At 43.9% G+C, this 7941-nt stretch overlaps 2 protein-coding genes across 12 annotated transcripts in view; one reads left to right on the plus strand and one right to left on the minus strand.

Annotated features, from left to right (window-relative positions):
- LOC116840206 (stomatin-like protein 2, mitochondrial) overlaps window positions 1-7941 on the minus strand; it is a 172520-nt gene that overhangs the window by 46294 nt on the left and 118285 nt on the right. The window lies entirely within an intron of this gene.
- The window catches only part of LOC116854166 (trinucleotide repeat-containing gene 6C protein), a 54896-nt gene that overhangs the window by 40964 nt on the left and 5991 nt on the right, over window positions 1-7941 (plus strand). The window lies entirely within an intron of this gene.

Here is a 7941-nt window from a genome sequence, read left to right on the forward strand (position 1 = left end):
GGGGGGGGGGGGGGAGGGGGGGGAAGAAACGTTCGTAAGCTATAATACCTTGAACCTTCATGTATAGCATGCTATCGTCTAACAACGTATATAGTGCGAGACTCGCACATGACTTTCGCGTTTGTTCGTCATACCTTTTAATTTGTGCGTATATAGTGAACACACAAAAGCGTGGAAACACTTTCCTTTTACGAGACGTTGATTACTATGGTTTCTTGTCACTGTATTAGAGGTAGAATATTTATATACCGCCAATATATATTTATGCTAGATATTACGGTGGACGGATATTTCATATATATACATACATACATATACATATATATATATTTAGACGATAATTATAACAATATACAGGGTGTGTCCCCACCAAATGTCCTAGAGAATTCAAGGCGACGTTTGTCCGAAAATGTCGTGGCATCAAAAATTTACGGAAGCTCCGCTGACGTATCTTAATTGTACCTCAATTGTATATCGATTTTAATAATGTATATAGCTGATATAAATTTTCGAGACCTTGGAGCTCGCAAAGGCGACAGGAATATTTAACAATTAGACACGCGCGTGTGTGTGTGTGTGAGTGTTTGTGTGCGTGTGTGTGTGTATGTTTATTCCGTGGGGAATTGGAAGCTTGCAGAGCGTGAGACTTCTATAGGGACCTCTCGTTTGATCTTCGTTAAGAAAAAGACTCCGTCGCTCGCGGGACATACGGTTCGGATCAGAGGTACCTCGTACAGCGGAAACGTTGGTGGGATGGCAGCGCTTTTCAATATCCGGTATTGTTCATCGATGTTCCCGTCGATACAAAGACAACCTGGCGTGAGGACGCGTTACAGAGCGGAGGAGATTCTAAAATCTGATCTACAATATGCTCTTTGTGTTCTGTTTCTTGTCTTCTATCTTCTGGCTTAAAGCTTAAGGTTTGAGTCAGAAGGAGATAAAGAGAAAGAAGCAGGAAGCAAAGAACATATTATAGATCAGGCTTAAAACTTAATCTACAATGTGCTCTTTGCTTCCTGTTGCTTGTTTTCTATCTTCTTCTGGCTTAAGATTTGAGTCAGAAAGATAAAAAGAAACAAGCAGCAAAGAACACATTGCAGATTAAATTTTAGCCTTAAGTCAGAAAGAGAGAGAGAAAGAGAAGAAGGAGCAAAGAGCACATTGTAAATTAATAGCGCGGTTGCTTGCACTAGTGCGCACTGAGTGCGCACTAAGACTTCACAGTATGTTATTATATTTCAAGATTGTCTTAAATAAATTCTCAAATATTTTTAACCATATAATATGAACCATACGTACAACATTCGTACAAATCATTTTATTAGTTAATATATTTTTAAATATGTATTTAAGACACGATCTTAAATATATTGTAAACAAGCCTTAACGCGCACTCAGTGCGCCCTATTGCAAGCTACCGAATTCGCTATAAGCTTAAACTCTCGGAAAGAAACTCGCAAGTTCTTCAGCGTCTCCTCCGTGAGACCTCATCTCGCAACAATGACCGGCGGCGGGTCACGCGTCTTGATCGTTTCCCTCTGATGGGAAGTGCTCGGTGAGATTCGAGCTCCTCGTGGTCGTATGTAACGCTCGTCCCGTGCCCGTAATACGATAACCGGCGACTAGTACAAATAATTCTCTACGACAGTATTTTTCATCGTCTTACTTGTACGTGCAATACACTTCCCGAACGCTTGCGTGGAGAGACCGCGAACGATTTTGCTGCCATTGCACCAGCGTTGCGCTCGACCGCGAGGAATATTCTTCTGCTTTGTGCGTGTCCTTTTTGCGTCTTCTTTTGTATTTCGCTTAGCGCGCGCGCGAGATGCGTCAGATCGATCGTTGTTGTGCAATCCCGGTCTCGCGGTTCCTCCCCTTCGCCGACTTGCTTTTGACCCGCGATGGCAAGCTGCGCGTTGTCGTTCCAGTGTGATTTTCAAATAGGCCGCTGCCGCACGAGGGATCAGACAGTCGTGTGAAACGCGCAATTAGACAAGTCAGTATTTCCTTCCACATGACAACGGCCTCGCCTCCGCGACGCGATCGTTCTTAGCCCAGGGCGATTTTCGCCTCATTCGATCTTCGCGCGCGTGACTCGGTCGCAATTGTCGGTTGAAATGGAGATGCGATTGGATCAGCCTAGTGTCCGCTGAAGTATAAGCGAGCCAGAATCCCGTTCGAATTCTGCGATTTCTGCGATTCTGACCAACCAAACAGGACCAGTTTCTAGTTAACCAGACCTTGCAACTGTTCGTCTTTCGAAGCAGTTGCATGTTCTGACGAACCAGAATGTTGTTAACTCGAGCAGAATTCCGATAACACCACCCACATACAGAATTTTTTGGCTCGTCCATACTTCATCAGACGTTTGGTTGATCCAACAGAATCCCTTCCTCCCGTGTATGACTCCTAAATACGATTGTGACAAAAGAGAAAAAGGGAAGCGAAAAGCGCTTGGCTTACGACGCAGCAATCTCGCCGTTGTACAGTATTAGCCGTTCCACGGTGGTGTATCGTCGGTGAAATATCGTCGCGCTTATGTAACGGAGACCCACAGTCGTGTATCGATCTACGTGGATCGCAATTGCGATCCAGTATGATGGCCGAGCCCCGCGCTCGGCGGTTGTCTTCTCCGCGCGAAAAAATCCGACGACCCCTGTGTGTTGCGTGTTGCCGAGTGAGGTCCGGGATGAGATCGGGGAGACGTGAGTTCGAGAATGAAATCGCATTCGATTAGTCCACACCTAAAGACGTACCGAGTTTGCTGCGTTTGTAGGTCGCGCGTAGTCGAACATTCGCGGGAACATTTCACTCTATCTGATGTCGCCCGGGGGCGGTTCGGCTCCACGATCGAGCCCCGCTCAGAAACATGCCGTTTCATCATTGTGATGTAAGCAAGTGCGATCTTAGTATTTCGAGAAGACGGTGCCCGGCGGATCCCGGAAATCGGAATCTCGAAATTCGGAAACCGCGACGGTATTCACCGCGAGGAGTCGCAATATCGAGTCCGGACGTCGAGACGATTTAACGAAATATTGGAGCGTGTGCATTGAGAAGAAGGTGCTTGAAAACTTATTCGTGAGACACGAATTTTATTCACAGAAGTAAACTTTATACTCCATAAATCAGTTTTCAAGTATTTCTTCTCGGTGCACAGTTTCCCTGAGAGATCACATCGCCGGAATCTGAATGGCTTTTCCGGGAAGAACCCAATATGCGATGTATTTTTTTTTTCCTTTCTTCCTATTTTCATAAATTCGTCTCTGTGATATATTTATATCTAAAGTGATACATCTTATGCTATTTACAATTTTTTTCTTTTTTTCCGACTTGTCTTCTCTTACAATCGCAGTCAAATGATGACGAGCATAATGATTATATTTTACAAAGGAAAAACTTTTTTCCGTTAATAAATGACAATTTATTTTCGTAAATTTGTCTCCATATGTGATATATTTATATCTAAAGTTATACATTTTATGCTATTTAAAAAATCTTTTTCTTTTTTCCGACTTGTCTTCTCTTATAATCGCACGCAAACGAGCGTAATGATTATATTTTGTAAAGGAAAAAAATTTCGCTATTAATTAATGATAAATATATGCAAGCATACTTTTCTTTTTTCTTGTATATATGTACACACACACACACACACACACACACACACACACACACACACACACACACACACACACACACACACACACACACACACACACACACACACACACACACACACACACACACACACACACACACACACACACACACACACACACACACACACACACACACACACACACACACACACACACACACACACACACACACACACACACACACACACACACACACACACACACACACACACACACACACACACACACACACACACACACACACACACACACACACACACACACACACACACACACACACACACACACACACACACACACACACACACACACACACACACACACACACACACACACACACACACACACACACACACACACACACACACACACACACACACACACACACACACACACACACACACACACACACACACACACACACACACACACACACACACACACACACACACATACATACATACATACATACACAAAAAAGGGTAAATTTATCCCCCCATATATTTGATAAAATATAATAAAATCATATATTTCCACTATTTCGATAAATCGTCTCGCCGTTCGGATCTCGGTGTTACTTTTCGGAAAAATCGTCCATTTCTTTCGGGGGACATTACGTGTCCACCTCGTGGCCAAAGTGTGAAGGGAGGGAGGGTAGGTGGATAAGGAGAGATCACTCGCGCCGATGGCTATCGATAACCATGCCACCTGGGGAAGCGCCTCCGTCTCGGGTTGGCGCGATCGATCGATCGCGAAGCTCGCGGCGAAGGCCGCGACTCCCAAGAGTCAGCTGGCAATTATCCGCGAAAACTTCCTAATTGATACCGACTCGCATCCGTGTGCTTCTGGATAATCGCGCACGTCGGCGCAAGTGTGCGTAATTCACAGCCACTTTCGAGGTTTCTACGCCGATTTCGTTACTTTAGTCAGCGTTCTCGGTCGAATATTACCGTTGTGCCGCACCTCTGCATCGCATCTCAGCGTGATCAAGTCATTAAGTTAGTACCGTGTATGTATTCGTTTGTATATATACGTACGATGTGCACCATCCTCGGAAGATTGCGGGAACGGGGCGGCAATATTGAAGTTTCATTTAACCGGCCGTGCGATATTGAGCTGTAATACTGCATAAAAAAATATATATATTATGTATATTTGTATTATTATATATATGTATATCGACATATAAATTATACCTTATTACGTTGACGAAAAACTATGTAATATATATTTCACTATTTATATTTAAGGGGCGAATTCTGTGTCTCAGAAACTTCTTACTTCGCGTTCCTCTTCAATCTTTCGAAAGCGGTGCACGTGTATAGATACGTCCATGCATTTCGTTTCAACTTGTGACATCGCGTGAATCGGGATTCATCTTGCTCAAATGATGTGAAGAATTGTATGGGGTCAAGGGGCGGGGGAGGGTGAAAGACGTCTTCGAAGAAGTACCGGCCTGTCTCGCGCCATGTTGAGTTCGGCTTGATTGTCGACTCTGCGTTGTCAACCGTTTCACCCCTCGTCGCCTTTCCGCGTTGCCATCCCGTCGGTAACGCGAATGGAGACGGAGATCTTGGCGAATCGGAGGGGTTGTCGTTGACCGACGTGTCGCTTGACAACCGATCTTCGGGACGGTGAACGAATCCGTGTCTCAAGGGAATCTCGTCGGGGAACCACTGAAGGGCTCGAGACGGGAAACCGATGCGCCTTGCCGAATCATTTTTCAAGCATCAGCGCGGAAAACGCGGCCGCAGAGACCTCGTCGCGCTCGCCGAAGGTCCCAGGGACTTGTCGCCGGCAATGTTATCAATAGGTCCGTTCTTTCCAACTGAACCGCTTGAACTGGTGATGAAGACTGGTTTCACTCTAACTTGTCGTACCGGTTCAGACAGTTCAGTTAAAAGGAATCTAGTACAACACACAATCCGCAAAACAATTGACAACTGGTTGTAGTAATGCAAGAATGATCCACGTGAAGTACACTTCAAAACAAATGAGATGAACATTCGATACATATAGTTTAAAAGGTGTAGATAGCATTGAGATAGTTCTTCGCAGTCAATTTTCTTCTCTTTAAGGTTTTATGCAGAAATACGTCCTAGTCATTGGTGAAAACAAAAGCTCAAAAATCGTGATTCTGCAGCTTGGATCGTTCTTGCATAACTAAGGCCAACTGGAGAGTGTTGGATTTCGTGCGAATATGCGTAGGGTTCTCCGTGGTCACTTTGTTTACTTTCAGAATATTAACAATGAAAAAGAAGAAAATAATTCAGAATTATTCTGCTTCCCGTTGTGGGTCGATTTCGATTATTGGACAACAGTATTACATGTCTTGGAACACACACAACACACACAACATACAAAAGATACACATACACACATACACGAGACTCACGCATGAGATTAACTCGCATCGATCGCAATTAACAGTCACACTCGGGGTATTAAATCTACGCATTGCTCTCGTCTAGTCTTATTATGCTTCTCGTGCTTACTTATCATATTTCTATTCGGAGCTTCTTTGATCGTTGACGTATTATTTTTTTATGTAAATTTCTCTATAAATCTACGATTCGAAACTTATTTTTTATGCGCGCGACCGGTATGTGTTGTCGAAGTACTTATTAGGGGAAAAGAAAAAAACAAAAAAAAAGAGAACTGTATTGCCCGAAAGATAAGTGAGAACCACAGAGGAGAGTTTCACTGAAGTAGTAGTCATACGGACCTCGCGAGTAAACGACTCTAATTAAGCCTAGCGTTTACAAGTCGCCCACGGGCGATGAAACGAACGAATTCGGCGTACGTATTGCGCGAACAACTGGAATAATATTTGGAAGTCGAATAAAGTGCTTGTTGTGCTCGGAGCGGTGTCACCTCTCCCGCGCTTACTCGAAATTGTCTGACAGTCGCTCGAACTTGCGCGAGCTTGCGAAGGAGTCGCCGAGGTCCGATCGATCCGGGCACGATCGATCGTTCGCGGCGGTCGTATTCGGGCGAGAGAGAGTTCTCCAATATTGTAATTTCGCGTGTACTGATATTATGCATTCATTGATACTGCGTGTACGTGTGTGATACCGATCGTGTTACATTATATTTATATATCGTATTAATTTTATGCGCGTGATATGGCGCCACGCACTTTCGTGTTTATGAATGTTCTTTTTGAGTGAGAACGCAAAATCTCGTCCCGAACTCAGCCGCGAATCGTGGATCGTGTCCGTGGATCGACACGCGGAGGAAGAAGGAGCAACATACGTGTAATAATTGTAACGTGCTCACACTTTAACGTTAAGTCGCGCCGCTACACACTCACTGGAGATTTTAAATTGTAATTTCAATTTCGTAGAGAGCCTTACAACGTCGATCGAGGTTAATGTTTGTAGAGCGACTTTAACGACTATTGTTTTAAATGTGCATATTTATATGGTTACGTTAACAAACAAAAAAAAAAAAACGAAAGAAGAAATACATGCATAAGTTATACATGCCCGTTATTGTAAATCTTATATACTTGTCGATCTTTTGTGTTCTCTTTTTTTCTCTCCTTCCGACCGTAATAGTCTATCGAGATATTACTAGGCTAAAAAGAATAGCTCTTAACATATCGGTTCGTTGAGTCAGCAGTCCGCAGTGACGCCGAATTAATCCACGATCGTGCGGACGGTTCATTAGAAGCGATTCTGCCTTGCGTAAATATGTCTATTTAGTATTTGTAAACGACAAATTCATATATATACACATACACACACACACATAACACACGAGAGGATCAATTCTTCGCGCACAAAACGAACTCTTACTGCGAGATCTTAGTGTGGCATTATTGTAACTAGGGTTGTACATGAGCATTATAGACTGAATAGTATCTTGCGGACATAGTTGTATTAAAAGAGAAAAAAACAAAAAAAAAAGAAAAAGAGAAAAAAGAAGGACGTTGTAGATGCGAACCCGTGAACACACGCGCGCGCTGTGATCTCAGCGTGAAACGAAAACGATCTTAGCGGGAACCCTCTTATATCATTGTCCAAGCACGATCGAGACATAACGAACCGCTCTCGACGACTAGATGTAGTGAATGCTAACGGATCTAATGGCGCGGCGCGCGATAGGAAAGAACGAGAAATCGCGATGAAGATTGCCGAGTTATAAGTTCCACAGCCGGGAGTTCGTGACTTTATTTCGTGTTCGCGCTCCTCTGACGGGGGGAACGCACGAGCGTGTTCGGCTTGCAGCTCGCTCTCTCTCTCTCTCTCTCTCTCTCTCTCTCTCTCTCTCTCTCTCT

The sequence above is a fragment of the Odontomachus brunneus genome, unplaced genomic scaffold (assembly GCF_010583005.1).
Source record: "Odontomachus brunneus isolate Ranch 3 - 2012 unplaced genomic scaffold, Obru_v1 Obru_scaffold_009, whole genome shotgun sequence".
NCBI lineage: Eukaryota > Metazoa > Arthropoda > Insecta > Hymenoptera > Formicidae > Odontomachus > Odontomachus brunneus.